Below are 15,010 nucleotides of genomic sequence, written 5' to 3' on the forward strand. Positions count from 1 at the left end.
CCATGTAAATAGACATGTTAGTAGATGATATGTTTGGATATGTAGGTATTTCTCTGTTGTTCTGTTTCAATCTGGAGATGCAATTTGATATGACATCCACACAGCACAATCTCTGCATGGAGAATGACACGCAGCCAACAAAAATCAAGTCACATTGTCTCAGAAACCGATCGGCAGCTAACTCTGACGTAGTTCTCACATATTTACAAGACGAAAAACAGGCAAATTCCAAACTGACAGTCAGTCCAGTTGTATCTTGGAAGATGCATAGAGACTAGTTAGCTCCTATAAGATACTGATCTTATTGTAACATCCTAAGGGGCTAATGGAAGTAGGTGAATAGGAATTGGATTACAGAAAGACGCTACACAATATGAAATACATTTCTCCAATTAAATACTGTACAGTACAATCCACAGAAACAAAAGCCAAACCACTCTCAGTACCTTTTCTCTATTTTCCCATTGAAATAGGTTTCTGTCCCAAATGGCACACTATTCCCTCTATAAGTAGGGAGTACTGCACTATATAGCGAATAGGGTGTAATTTGAGACGCACCCTAGATCAAAGCATCTCCAGGTGAACTCATGTCCATTAACACACATGAACAGTGGAAAGGCTAACTGCAAGCAACCTCCGAGATAATGGCACATACTGAGAGTAGGCATATAGGGGACAGGACATTATAAATGAATAAAAAGGATAAGAGCATTGAAATGGTTTTCCTCAGCAAAGCTAAGGGTCACACTCTCTGCAATGAGTTGGAGCTGCTTGCCAATTTCAATAGTTAATTAATAGCAAACATTATTCTTGTTCATCACTTCTCTTTCGTTGCTCTTTATTTTCAATGTGTCACATAGTTTTGAGTCTGGGATGAGTAGGGGTTAAATGCAACTGTGGAATCCTGTGTGCTTTCTTTCCAAACACTCTCTACAAACAATGTCACTTTTTGAAATGTTTGCACTACACATTGCTTAGTAATGAACAATTTCACACTGCCAGTGAAAATTCTCAGCTTATAATTTAGATTATGAACGTTATTATCCAATGCTTTCATAAGAAATGTACACATCCAATCATATGCTCCATTTATCAACTCTACACAGAGATGAGGGACACATGCTTGGAATAGAGACTTGATAATTTACAACACATCCGTATTATTGGCTACATTTCTCTTTGGTAACACATTCCTGTGAAGCAGTATAAATTAATAGGGCCCGGTTGGGTCTCAGGCGACAACACCTTCACCCTGAACAGTGATGTAGGGGTGTCAGGTTGTGAATCTTTCCCTATAAAACCCCAGCCTCCATCAATTCTCCTCAACCTTCTCCAGTCACTGATGCTTTATGCGGCTCCACTATGGGAGCAACAAACTCAAGATAGGAGTGAGTGCGTTCATTTGATACTAAAATGGCAAAACCTGCCCAATTGACAATTACTCAAAGGATAAGGCAGCCAGCACTGAACTCAACTGTAAAGCATTTGTACATATTTTTCCCTTTCCAATTTCAGTTTTTTACTATATTGCCTATCATTAGCTTGGCGAGATGTATGTCTGTGGTGGTAGTAATTCACAATTTTCAGATGGCAACTGTGTTTGTTTCACATTTAGAAATATGATTGGGTTGTTCAGATAGCTTGCTTTAGCTATCTGGGTCCATTCGGATATGCTTTCCCCTCTTGTAATTGAAACACATGAGAGGGTAGATAGTTAAACTCACATCTCCATATTTGTCTTGCCTATCCTACATCAGGAATTTACTCTGAGCATCATGCTGAAAGCTTCCTTCTTATTCCTTTTCTTCACGAACCAATAATGAACTGTTGATAAAGATTCAATAGAAAAATGTTGAAGCTGATGATCACACCAGTGCAAAGTCTATTTGTTTTTAATTGGTGATAAATTAACTTGTGGATGGATACACAGTCCTCCGACACTGCAGCTCTAATTGCATCACTTCCTCTCAGGCTGTTCACTCCTAACCTAATTGATCTCTGGACAGACACTAAAACTAGGGTTGTGTCCCTATAGGCCCTGGTCAAAAGTAGTGCACTATGTACGGATTAGGGTGTCATTTCAGAGGCTGCCCATCAGTTCAAGCAATGGTGTCATCCACCCCCCAAAAAGCGCGGACTCTGATGGCCAAATCCAATGTCAAAAGAGGAGAGTAGACTAGACAGCACTTCAAATGTCAGTAATAACCAAATTCAATATCTTTGCATTATTTAGAAGTCTTGGAATTTGTTATGTGTATCTTCTGTATTTTTATCATAAACATTGATAAAATAGAGAAGGCACTTGGCCCATCAGTTTCAATGGGTAGCCTATGACTCATCTGTACCTATTGAAATTGCACACTATACAGGGGATGTACAGTAAGCTCTTAACACTGAAGCCACTCTGCCAACTACTATGGTTGGAGGCAGGAGAAGCTAAAATTGTATGACAGATGCTTGAAATCTTTGAAAGGGTTTATCAACAGTTTGTTTGACACTTGTATGTTGCCATTTCGGTGCTGCAAGGTGTCTATTTCTTTTTAAACACACAGCAACAGAGCAGATTGATGTGACTTGTTCCAGACCCTAAGGAGCCCCGATTGACATTGACAATTGTTCATCTAATCATTGAGAGGATTATGGACTAAACCGTCAACTTAATTTAATAGCATCAATAAAGTACTATTTACGCTTATTTGCCTCCAGAATACTGAAACACTTTTATTCTTATAGGCCCACCAGTTATATATACAGACAAATATTCACATTGAATCCCAACTGATACAGTACCTGCCTGTGTAGAGTAGCTACAGTAATATGAAGTTCCTTTACTTTTATTTACTCTGTCACATTGCTTTTAAATTAAATCTTCTGATTTCATTTACCTCTACATATGCATCTGCAGCAGAAAATGAATAGAATACTTAATTTCTTCATATTGTGGGAGACGGAGCAGTTCAATCTTGTTTCTAGAGTTGGCAGGCCCGTACTGCCCTTATCATCACTGATGTATAAACTTCAATGTAATTTATTGAAAGCCATTTTCCTCCCCACAGTGCTGCAGATAGCCGTGCTGTATTATGTTGAGCCCAATCTTTGGAAATCACAATTTCCAATACACAACAGTGATTGGTACTGGATGCCAAGGAAAATACAAATTTTCTTTCCTAGAAGCCATTTTCTTTTAACCTCCAGTTGCCATGCACAACCATTCATAATTTGGGTCAAGCCATGTCTTCCTTACCACACTACACGGCTAAAAGTATGTGGACACCTGCTCGAACATCGCATTCCAAAATCATGGGCATGAATATGGAGTTGGTTCCCCCTTTGCTGCTATAACGTCCTCCACTCTTCTGGGAAGGCTTTCCACTAGATGTTAGAACATTGCTGCGGAGACTTGCTTCCATTCAGCCACAAGAACATTAGTGAGGTCAGGCACTGATGTTGAGCGATTAGGCCTGGCTCGCAGTCAGCGTTCCAATTCCTCCCAAAGGTGTTGGATGGGGTTGAGATCAGGGCTCTGTGCAAGCCAGTCAAGTTCTTCCACAATGTACATGGGGGCATTATCATGCTGAAACAGGAAAGGGCCTTCCCCAAACTGTTGCCACAAAGTTGAAGGAACAGAATCGTCTAGAATGTCATTGTATGCTGTAGTGTTAAGATGTCCCTTCACTGGAACTAAGGGGCTTAGCCTGAACCATGAAAAACAGCCCTAGACCATTATTCCTCCTCCAGCAAACTTTACAGTTGGCACTACATATTCGGGCAGGTAGCGTTCTCCTGGCATCCACCAAACCCAGATTCCCACTCCAGCTGACACTTGGCATTGTGCATAGAGAATTTAGGCTTGTGTGCAGCTGCTCAGCCATGGAAACCCATTTTGTGAAGCTCCTGAGAAATAATTATTGAACTGACGTTGCTTCAAGAGGCAGTTTGGAACTCGGTAGTGAGTGTTGCAACAATTTTTACAGGCTACGTGCTTTAGCACTCGCCGTTCCCATTCTGTGAGCTTGTGAGGCCTACGACTACGTGGCTGAGCCGTTGGTGCTCCTAGACGTTTTCACTTCACAATAACAGCACTTACAGTTGAACGGGGCAGCTCTAGCAGGGCAGAAATTTTGTTGGAAAAGTGGCATGTTGAAAGTCACGGAGCTCTTCAGTAAGGCCATTCTAATGCCAATGTTTGTCTATGGTGTTTGCATGGCTGTGTGCTCGATTTTATACACCTGTCGGCAACGGGTGTGGCTAAAATAGCCGAATCCACTACATACTTTTGTGTATGTTCCCAATTCATTCAAGAATATATGCCCACATTTGGCTTTGGGGGCAGTACACTTTGGAGAAAGTGTGTTCAATTCTAGTTAATACCATTAAAGTGTGTTCAATTCTAGTTAATACCATTACAGCCCTAATCAGAATGCAAGGCAATTAATACTTAGGGTGGATGACATCAACATCCTCTGTGAGTAAAAATGCACATAATTTGCATCTGATCACTTTAAACCAAAACAACTCTTAAACAAGGTCAAATGAAGTCAAATTAAGGATTCTGAGTAGTTATTTATTTCCCTCTTATTTTCTTATGTAGCATTAGTGTCACCCTACTCTTACAGGAGTCACATGTAAGAGGAGTTACAGATAGGATTACTAGAGTAAATCAGAAAGCCTCTAAGCTCCTGGACCTGTGTTAACGTTAGTGCTTTGAAATTCTGTATTCTGAATTAGGGGTGGAGAAAAAAAACAATATTGATGTGTGTTTATGTTGGTTCTCCTACTATGATCTTAGTGAAGAAGAACTACACATGAGAGACTAGGGGGCTATTGTATTCAGCTTTACATACACCCTACTGATGGATTGTTTTCCTCGTCCCTCACAACAAAGATAGCAGAAGCATCATGCCTCTAACCCATGAGCTATTATGTTAACAGTGGATTTAATCAAGAGGTCTCCTCCCATAGGTTTTGCAACAGATTTCCTCTCTCCCAGTCTTCCTAATGGCATCACTAATTTGATTCCTTTATCATCCCACTTCTATCAATTACATTTGCTTTTAAGACTGTTAATAAGTCAAATCTAGACGTCCTACCCATTCAGCCGGGAGCCTCTTTTAGTACAACACAGCTGCACTCTACTGCACATGCTTGTTGCGGAAATACTGACAGAATGTACAAGGGTTGCTGATGGGCTTTTACAACAAACAAAAAAACATATATGGGTGTTTAAGCTGGTTGGCATATTCAGGATGTGCAATAACAACTCACAAGGAAGCGAAGCAATTGAATGCCAATGTCCAAAACCTGCATTTCCAAAAACAAGGAGAGAAACTAAACAATATTTTCAATCGAAGATAAACATTGACCACAGTTTACATCGTATCGCGACCAGGGCCATGCACAGACCATTCGGGTGGCAGGTGCTCAAATCCCCCCCCCCAGGTAGTTGGGGCTACCTGCCTCTGCTTATTTATTTTCTGCAACAACCCAATCACTCATCACACATGGTAAGCAAGTTGTGCCAGTGACGCCTACTAACTAGAGATGACTAGAGATGATTGACATTGCGAAAAGGATGGACTATCAGCTGATCATAGCAAATGCAAGCTAGCTATGCTGTCGAAACATATTTGTTTTTACTTGATTTGAGTTTATTCTGATTCTATGATCTGCCCCTTACTAACAAATAGTCAAATTTCCCTCTTCTGTATTCCTGACGGTGGCATGACAGATTCAACATAAAGTAGCCTACCACAATATTTAAACTCACCGCCCGTAGCCAGTGGGCAATGCATGTAGAAGTCCACCAAGCTGCGAGGTCACATTTCACAGGGCAGTTGAGCCCTAGGATTCTCTGCCTCTGACCCTATTACAGGGGCTGAGTCACCGGCTTACTAGTGCTCTTCCATGCCGTCCCTACGAGGGGTGCGTCACGTTGTGCCAGGCTTTTCTGTGCTATACTCGACTTGAGTGGGTTGAGTCACTTACGCGATCTTCCTGTCCGGTCTTGTGCCCCCTTGGGCTCATGCGGTGGAGGAGATCTTTGTGGGCTATACTCAGCCTTGTCTCAGGGTAGTAAGTTGGTGGTCTGTTGATATCTCTGTGTGTGGGGATTGTGCATTGGCAAAGTGGGTGGGGTTATGCCTCAGGACTACCTGGCCTGATGACTCCTGGCTGTCCCCAGTCCACCTGGTCATGCTGCTGCTCCAGTTTCAACTGTTCTGCCTGCGGCTATGGAACCCTGACCTGTTCACCGGATGTGCTACCTTGTCCTGGACCTGCGGTTTATGACTCGCCCCCTCTCTCTCTCTCTACCGCACCTGCTGAGTCGACCTCTGAAAGCCAACTGATATTTACTCTGGAGGTGCTGACCTGTTGCACCCTCTACAACCACTGTGATTATTATTTGACCCTGCTGGTCATCTATTAACGTTTGAACATCTTGAAGAACAATCTGTCCTTAATGGCCATGTACTCTTATAGTCTCCACTGGCACAGCCGGGTGGAGAGCCTGGTTCCTCTCTAGGTGTCTTCCTAGGTTCTACATCTGCATTGCTTGCTGTTTGGGGTTTTAGGCTGGGTTTCTGTGTAAGCACTTTGTGACATCTGCTGATGTAAAAAGGGCTTTTTAAATACATTTGATTTGATATCTGTGCCCGTGCCTGATTGGGACATTATAATTATTCAGTGCCCATGGAGACAACTATGCTGATGAAAAACATCAAACATGGCGAGTGATAAATGGTAAAATGAGTGTCGTGGTGTGGCCTGGCGCGACCCAGTGAGACCTGATGCTGGGGGAAGAGTGGCAGAGTGGATGAGCCCACTCATCATTCTGCTGTTAGGATAATGGGAGACAGCCAGCAGCCTGTATTGATTCACTGCTGTCCTGAGCACTGTGTCTGTCTGTGTCCACTATACAAAACTAAATGACAAGGGACAGCAGATCTAAAAGGGGACAAAGGACACTTGCCTTTCTGTCTGATCATCTTTTGTCACTTCAAAACACTTAGCTACAAATCATCCCTTTTGATTCGAGGATGACCACATTTAGTTTTCATTTTATTCTCTGACCCCCACTTATTGTTTCTTTTTCCGTTTTCTTTCTTATCATGACATGAAGACTTAATTTGATGTCAGAGGACCCGGCTCAGCGGGGAAGCATTTAACATCAGAACATCAGGCACATTGGTGGCTGCCTATTTTGCAAACACAGCAGCAAAGTAGCAGTGAAAGCCAAAGGGGCGTCCTTATTTACATCGTGGGCCTTTCTGTCTGTGGAGCTAGCACACCTCTTTGCTGTGTGATCAGACCGCTGTGTGGTGGCTGAGAGACTGGGGCCCCTGCCGATCTACTTCCACTTCCGCAGAAACACAGATGACAATGTTTAAGGATGCAGCGGGGAGAAGGGGGGATGGGGAGAGGGAGAGAGAGAGATGGAGAAGGAGGGGGGAGGTAGGGCTGAAGGGAAATAAAGAGGGAGATAGGGGGAGAGAGAGAGAGAGAGAGAGAGAAAAGAAAGAGAGGCCACTGCGCAAAAAGAGGTCTGCCTGTCTCCAGAGGAAAATGTATTTAAGCAATTACCTCTAGCATGGAATAAGAAAAAGGGAATATAATTGCTTCATGTAAATACCCCCCAAAAAATACATGTAACACTCCGCTCCTACTTTTGTTCCATAGCTTGGCCATTTGTCAGCTGTGGTGACGAAATGTGACACACATATGAAAGGAGAAAGAGGACAGGGCGAAGGAGGCGAATTATCAAGGGCAGGACTATAGGCTGCCTGACTTGAGCTCCCTGAGGAGAGGAAGTCACTATACCACACTACACCACCATGCTGGGTATGGCAGTTGTACTTTTGCCTACTTTAAAATTATAAGCTACAATATTGCAGGCATCTGTTCACTATTGGGGACTAAGCAAATGGATGATGATTAAGGGTTGCCTTTTTAGCAACATAATTGAAATAAATTGTATAGGGAAATGTGTAATTAACAATGTGATTGTGAAAGCTGCTCTCTTTTCTACCATGAAAGTTTACAAAATATTGAAGGTTTGAGTATGCAATGTATTAAAGGATTTATTAGCTGAGCTGAGTTGCCTCGACCTGCCTTTGATATATTTCATCAATGTATCAATGTACCCCTGTCCCTATCCCTTTACCACCACAACCTCAACCTCAACTCACAGCCACATGCAACAATGGTATAAACATGCAATGGCATTACGACCTCTATGAGAATTGGGTGCACCATCATCAACATCGATGTACAGCCATAAGCAATCTTCCAATTCCCTTTTTTATATAGTCCTTAGTTGCCAATAATGGAAGGATTTTATGATTAAACATTTATGAATGATCATATAATCATATATATCATTATTATGACTACAGTAAAGAAAGAAAGAGTCATTGTAAGCATTGATGTTCAGAGATGATATTCAGAATTTTGGTCTACAATCAGGCAGGAAAGTCTAACGTATTTTGACATATGATAACTGTATTTCTGCCTGTCAGAGATTTTATTTCTCATTCGGTTTCGCAGTCCCAATTCCACTTGATTTAATTCAATATGCATCTGACCTCAGGGGAGAACATTAGCCCCTTGAGGAGAATGCTGTCTCATGAAGTGTGGGGTTGCGTCCGAAATGATACCCTATTCCCTATATGGTTTACTAATTTGACCAGGGCTCTGGTCAAAAGTAGTGCACTACAGTATATATGGAATAAGGTGCCATTTGGCACGCAAACCTTGTCTTTACACTCTCCACACGATCAGAGATGGATCCTTAGAAAACACAGACGCACGCACACACGCATGCACAGTTCTCAGAAAAACAAAGTACTTACAGAATCATGCCTAGAGAAACACAGGCATACAAACAAGAACATAATTGCAGAGCAAACATATACGTATGCTGTGTACCACATCAAGGGAACAGTGGAGAGAGAGAGCGAGAGAAAGCAACCAAGGTGTGACGCATTCCTATGGCATCAGAGTGTTACACCAGCAATCAATGATAAATGGTGATCTTGTAGGCAGGACGTAACCTTCACACCCATTGAAGATGAATGGTCTAGCTAGAAAAGGCTATGACACAGCAAGTCATCATAGTGTCCCGGGGAAAATGAAACAAAAAATACAACCATACAGTCCTACCAAAGGGATGATTAATTTGGCTAGTTTGTCTTATATGCGGAGTAGTGCAGTTCAGCATTGTTCAGCACTGTTTGGCACAGGCACACAACACAATTCCCTTCAAAGGCAAGGTTTACTACATGTACTATACACATTCATCCATTATAAATCAAAGGGATTTGAGAGCCGCAGCCTGACTTTCTTTCGTCTTTGCCGATAAATAAATAAATAAAAGAGATGAATGAATAATGCTACCATCTGTTAATGTCATTCTAAACAGCCATAAAGTTGATTTCTCGGTTCTACGTAGGCTGGAGTACACTCGTCCCCTTTACATTATGGTAGTTGTAATGGCTGCTATATTTCTGGTAATGCATATTCGGTTATCAGGTTCTTGCCTTTATTAGCATTCATTGTCCTTTGTCATCTTACTTTCTCCTCTTGTAAACAGAACTAAACTTCTAGCTAATATGTTTTGTATTAGTAACCTAACTGGATATGGTCATACATGATAATCAGTGGTGTAGTGGAGAGTAAATGCACATAAGTGCCTTGAATGCACATAAAATGCATCAGAAAATGTGAGAAGCATTACTTTATTCACCGCAGTGATCAACGTTTACCCACCTTTTATTTACCACTACATCACTGATTAATCTTATTTGCATGTTGTAAAGCGTTGATTGTGATTCATGATGGTAATTTAGACATTCATATTTCTTTGTCTGTTTTACAACACCTATCACTCAGCCCTTTTATGTCTGACACACAATCACATGGCTGCAAAATGCCACTCCTCTAAAGAGGAGAGCCATTTACAAACTGTGTGTTGAATAAATAACCACTGTGTTTTATGCAAAAACAAAACTGAATGTAAACTGACTGTTCTGATGCATTTTTGAGCTTTTATAATTATAAACGGTTTAGCCGCTATGACAACCTGGTATGTAAAGCCTGCAATGCAAATGTTACAAAACACTCCTCCATCACCATGCAATCGTATCAAATGAGAGGGAAATGAAATTAAGTGACATGCATAATTGTATTAACAAGACTGCATAGTATGTCTTTTTTACATAAAAAAGGGAATAAAAGGGCATTTAAAACCACAGGTGCCCCAGGCCTGTTTTTATTTCTCAGGCATTACTTCTAAAAGTGTGTGTAATTTCGATTAGTTGGTAGAATTATACTTAATAAGTCATTTCAGCTATAGGCTCAGTATGTATACTTAGAGTATCCCCATAGTATCTAGAGGAACAAAACTCCCATCTGAGTCCAAATTGGCACCTGTTCGCTATATACTGCACTACTTTTGACTAGGCCCTATGGCAGAAAATACAGTGTAGGTAGTATACTGTATATTCACCAATTTCCCCTTCGACTGTTCATCGGATTCATGGTCAATATCTCACAGTTAAAGAATCATTAACTGTCTTTGTGTTTTGTTGGCCTTGCAAATCCTATACAAGTAGAGAGGGAAATTGGTGACAGTAGGTAGGTTTCCATTGACCCAGGTTCATTCGACAAAAACAATGTCGCAAGAAAAATCATGGAGACATTTGTAATGGAAACTGTAATGTTAGGTTTTTGTAAAAAAAATAAAATAATAATTGGGTGTGACATCATTACGTCCAGCTGTTTTTATCGACACAAGATAGTTAAATGGAAACGCACCCTAGCAGGCAAGTGTAAGCATCTATTTTCTATGCAAACGTTCTAAATGTCAACAAAAAAAATCACTGGGCAAGTTAATGGAAACAGCAACTGTGTGCATACCTATGAACCAGAACTCAACAGGTTAGGGTTCTTTTATACACATTGGAACAGTTTTCTACACCGAACAACACACACTGCATCACACCCTTCAATACTGTTACCTCCAAGGCCTTGCTCTCGCATAAATAATTCAATCCACAGCCACACACAGCTACAGGGCGGATTTGTTTGTGTGAAAAGGTGCTCAGTTTTGGTTGTTAGACTGTATAACACTCACACTGTGAGACATGACCCCTCCACCTCACCATACACAGACACAGACAGACACGCACGGATACCTGCACGGACTCACGAACGCTAGTTATTGCGCTCACACTCACCACTCAAGGTAGGGAAAGAGTGGCATCTAGACCAAAGAAATCTGCTTTGTACATTGGAGGCTACACATGTGGAGTGGACAAACAATCCACACAATGGAAGCTTCAGTGCAGCTACTGTATCACACCCATCTGTGTGATATGTGCTTGTTATTTACTGCTATCACTTCTAGAAACATTAGACAGCTCACATTGTTGTTTGGCACTGTGGACCCTCCTCACATAGATCAATGTCCTTGGTCTCCCAATGGTCACCACTTATCCTCTGAAAGAGAAAGGAAAAGAGAATACTGTTTGTTATTGTTTTGACCACTGAAATGTCTATAATGCGGAGTACAGCTTTGAATCTGTGAGACACATTGCCACAAGACAACCCATTCCACCTGAAAACCTAGAAGCTCAAAACACAGGGAGGATAAATGCTTTATTATTGTATCGTGTTCAATAGAACAATATTATTAAACTCTGTTTCAGCATGGTCTTTGTCAGGGAGTACCATAAAACAAGCTAGAAGCTACCTAAAGTAGAGGTTTTCAGAATTCAGTACACACAAGTTTTCAAAACCTATGGAGGTAAACGCATATTTTTTCGCCAATTATTTCTTTGCAGCACACTGTCACAGTTTATTATTGGTGAAAACATCAAATTGCTTCCCATTATAATCATGAAATCGACATCTGGCAGAATTAGAAGTTATTCAAATGAAAACTTTTATTGTCATTGTTTATCAGCCCACGGTAACTTACACAGCTTTGGCTAAATTCCTTTCTCAAAAATACTTGAAAGTAATCTGATTAAATTACAAATAACCAAATAAACCCCTAATGAATGCTGTACAAGGAAGCCAATTCCACCTTCTACTGTACCATTTTTTTGTTTAGTTTATCTTCTTGAGGGCCAGTGGCAGTATTTGGTAATTCGGATGACTGACATGCCCAAAGTAAACTGCCTGTTACTCAGGCCCAGAAGCTAGGATATGCATATACCTGATGGTATTGGATATAAAACACTCTGAAGTTTCTAAAACTGTTAAGATAATGTCTGTGAGTATAGCAGAACTGATATGGCAGGCAAAAACCCGAGGAGAATACATCTGGATTTATTTTTTGAGGTGTCTGCCCATCCAAATCCTTGTTTATGGGAAAATCAAAGGAATACCTCCCAGATTGCAGTTTCTAGGGCTTCCACTAGATGTCAACAGTCTTTAGAAAGAGTTTCAGGCTTGTTTTTTGAAAAATGAGCTAGAATTTGCAGTTTTTCTAGGTGGCTCCCATTTTGACTGTAGTATTGTGGCACGCGTGGATGAGGGCTCACACTTTGTTATTTATCTACGATAATGAACACACTATTCTCCGTCTAAAATTGTATTGTTTATTTACGTATTAGGGTACCTGAGGATTGATTAGAAACATTGTTTGACTTGTTTGGGCGAAGTTTATTGGTAACTTTTGGGATTCATTTGTATGCATTTTGAATGAGGGAAACAGGGGGATTACTGAATCAAGCGCGCTATTAAAATGACTTTTTTGGGATATAAAGAAGGACTTTATCGAACAAAACAACCATTTGATGTGTAGCTGGGAACCTTGGGATTGCAAACAGAGGAAGATCTTCAAAGGTAAGTGATTTATTTTATCGCTATTTCTGACTTTCGTGACGCCTCTGCTTGTTTGGAAAATGTTTGTAATGCTTTTGTATGTGGGGCGCTGTCCTCAGATAATCGCATGGTATGCTTTTGCCGTAAAGCCTTTTTGAAATCTGAGAAAGCGGCTGGATTAACAGGAAGTTAAGCTTTTAAACAATGTAAGACACTTGTATTTTCATGAATGTTTAATATTACGAATTTGGCGCGCTCTGATTTCACCGGATGTTGTCAAATTTGATCCCGTTAACGGGAATTCCGCACTAAGAGGTTATTTTCATTGATAATTTAAAACAAGGTACAAAACACAAACAAAAATATACACTTGATTAAGAATCATTGAGGTTAAGTGCAAAAATAGTCTATGACTTATTTCCAATGTGGTCCTCATACTATAGCTTCAACAATGTAAATTATCACCCCTTTATTGGACTGCATTATTCTACATGGTGGGCTAAATATACAGTAGGAATGGGGAAGGTAAAAACACCTTTATTGGTCCAAGGACATATTCCGGTAAAGTCAACCTTGTCGTAATCTCATTGATTTGATGTCCATTCCCATGTAATATGTACAACGTTTTACTGTACATGCATGAGTCATGCAGCCCAAGCAGGCAAACACACACATACACTGTTGTAACGTGTACGTTAATAATCGAGAAGCAAGTACAGGGAGTGAATTGAATAAATAAATGAACATGGAACAAAACAAGAAGCACGAGTAGCGTACAGACATGAAACATATAAGCAGAAACAATAACGCCTGAAGAAAAAACCAAAGGGAGTGACAGATATAGGGGAGGTAATCAGGGAGGTGATGGAGTCCAGGTGAGTCTCATGAGGCGCAGGTGCATGTAACGATGGTGACAGGTGTGCGTAATAAAGAGTAAACTGGTGACAATGAGTGGAGAGTGGAGGAGCGGGAGTAGACATGACAGTACCCCCTCCAGAGGGATGGTCCTGAAGACCAGGAGCAGGCTGATTGCTCCTAAACTTGTAGAGCCAGCTGAGGAGCGAATTCCAGTGAGGCATGGGAGACAAACGAGCCGGTTGAGGCATGGGACCCCAATGAGCCAGCTGAGGCATGGAAGCCTGACGAGCTAGCTGAGGCATCCCCGGTAGCTTCGGCAATGGAAGCCTGACAAGCCAACCGAGGCTTGAGATCCTGTTCGAGCCAGCAGAGGCATGCAAGCCTGACAAGCTAGCTGAGGCATCCCAGTAACTTCGGCAGCTGCTGAGCTTTGATGAGGCGTTATTCTGTAACCTGCCTTCAACACCATGACCAGCTGGCACAACTGAGGATGGCTATGGAAGAGGTTCTTCGCAGTGTGCAACATCTCGAACATACCCGGGAGGTGTTGACGTCAACTAGCGGAGGATACTCTACAACCAATCGACCCAGTGAGCCAGCACAACTGCCCATTCAGCAACCCGCTCAGGTCAGAGATGCCCATTTGTCTCTCCCTGGTTAAGTATGACGGCACCCCATCTAAAAGCCATGAATTCCTACTTCAGTGCTCCCTCCCCTTTACGCACCAGATGGGAGCCCCCACCACCGAGAGGTCCAAGTTTAAAAAAATGTTTTATTCAACCTTTATTTAACTATGCAAGTCAGTTAAGACCAAATTCCTATTTACAATGACGGCCTACCGGGGAACAGTGGGTTAACTGCCTTGTTCAGGGGCAGAATGACAGATGTTTACCTTGTTCGGGGATTCGATCCAGCCACGGTTATTTCTCTGCTGACTGGGCAGCGTTGGATTGGACCATGGTTGTCTGGGAGAGAGGAGAGGAGGAGATAGATTCATATGAGGGGTTCATGGCTCTGTTCAAATGCATCTTTGTCCGGAGGGCAGAGAGGGGGGTGAGTGCCTACTCCAATTACGGCAGGCAGACCAGACGGCTGCCGAGTACGCGCTCACCTTGCGGACAGTAGCAGTGCTATTTATAAGAGGTCTGCGTGAGGAGGCCTGTCGAGACGACAACATCCATCCGTCTGGATAACCTAATTCGGGAGCGTCAGTACTCTCATCGCTTCTCTCCTTCCCTCAGTGGACACTCTGGATCAGAGCCTGAAACCATGTGGATTGGGTCACATGCCTCCCCGCGGCAGAGCGACGCAGATGGAGACAGCT

The 15,010-nt window shown here is 41.9% G+C and overlaps 1 protein-coding gene across 1 annotated transcript in view; it reads right to left on the reverse strand.

The window, feature by feature from the left end:
- Nucleotides 1-15,010, reverse strand: part of LOC106590046 (cadherin-18) — a 390,157-nt gene that overhangs the window by 271,685 nt on the left and 103,462 nt on the right. The window contains exon 2 of the mRNA XM_045710800.1: nt 11,423-11,496. The gene's annotated coding sequence lies outside the window, so the exon portion shown is untranslated. The remainder of the gene's footprint in view (nt 1-11,422; nt 11,497-15,010) is intronic.

This window comes from Salmo salar, chromosome ssa29, assembly GCF_905237065.1.
Source record: "Salmo salar chromosome ssa29, Ssal_v3.1, whole genome shotgun sequence".
NCBI lineage: Eukaryota > Metazoa > Chordata > Actinopteri > Salmoniformes > Salmonidae > Salmo > Salmo salar.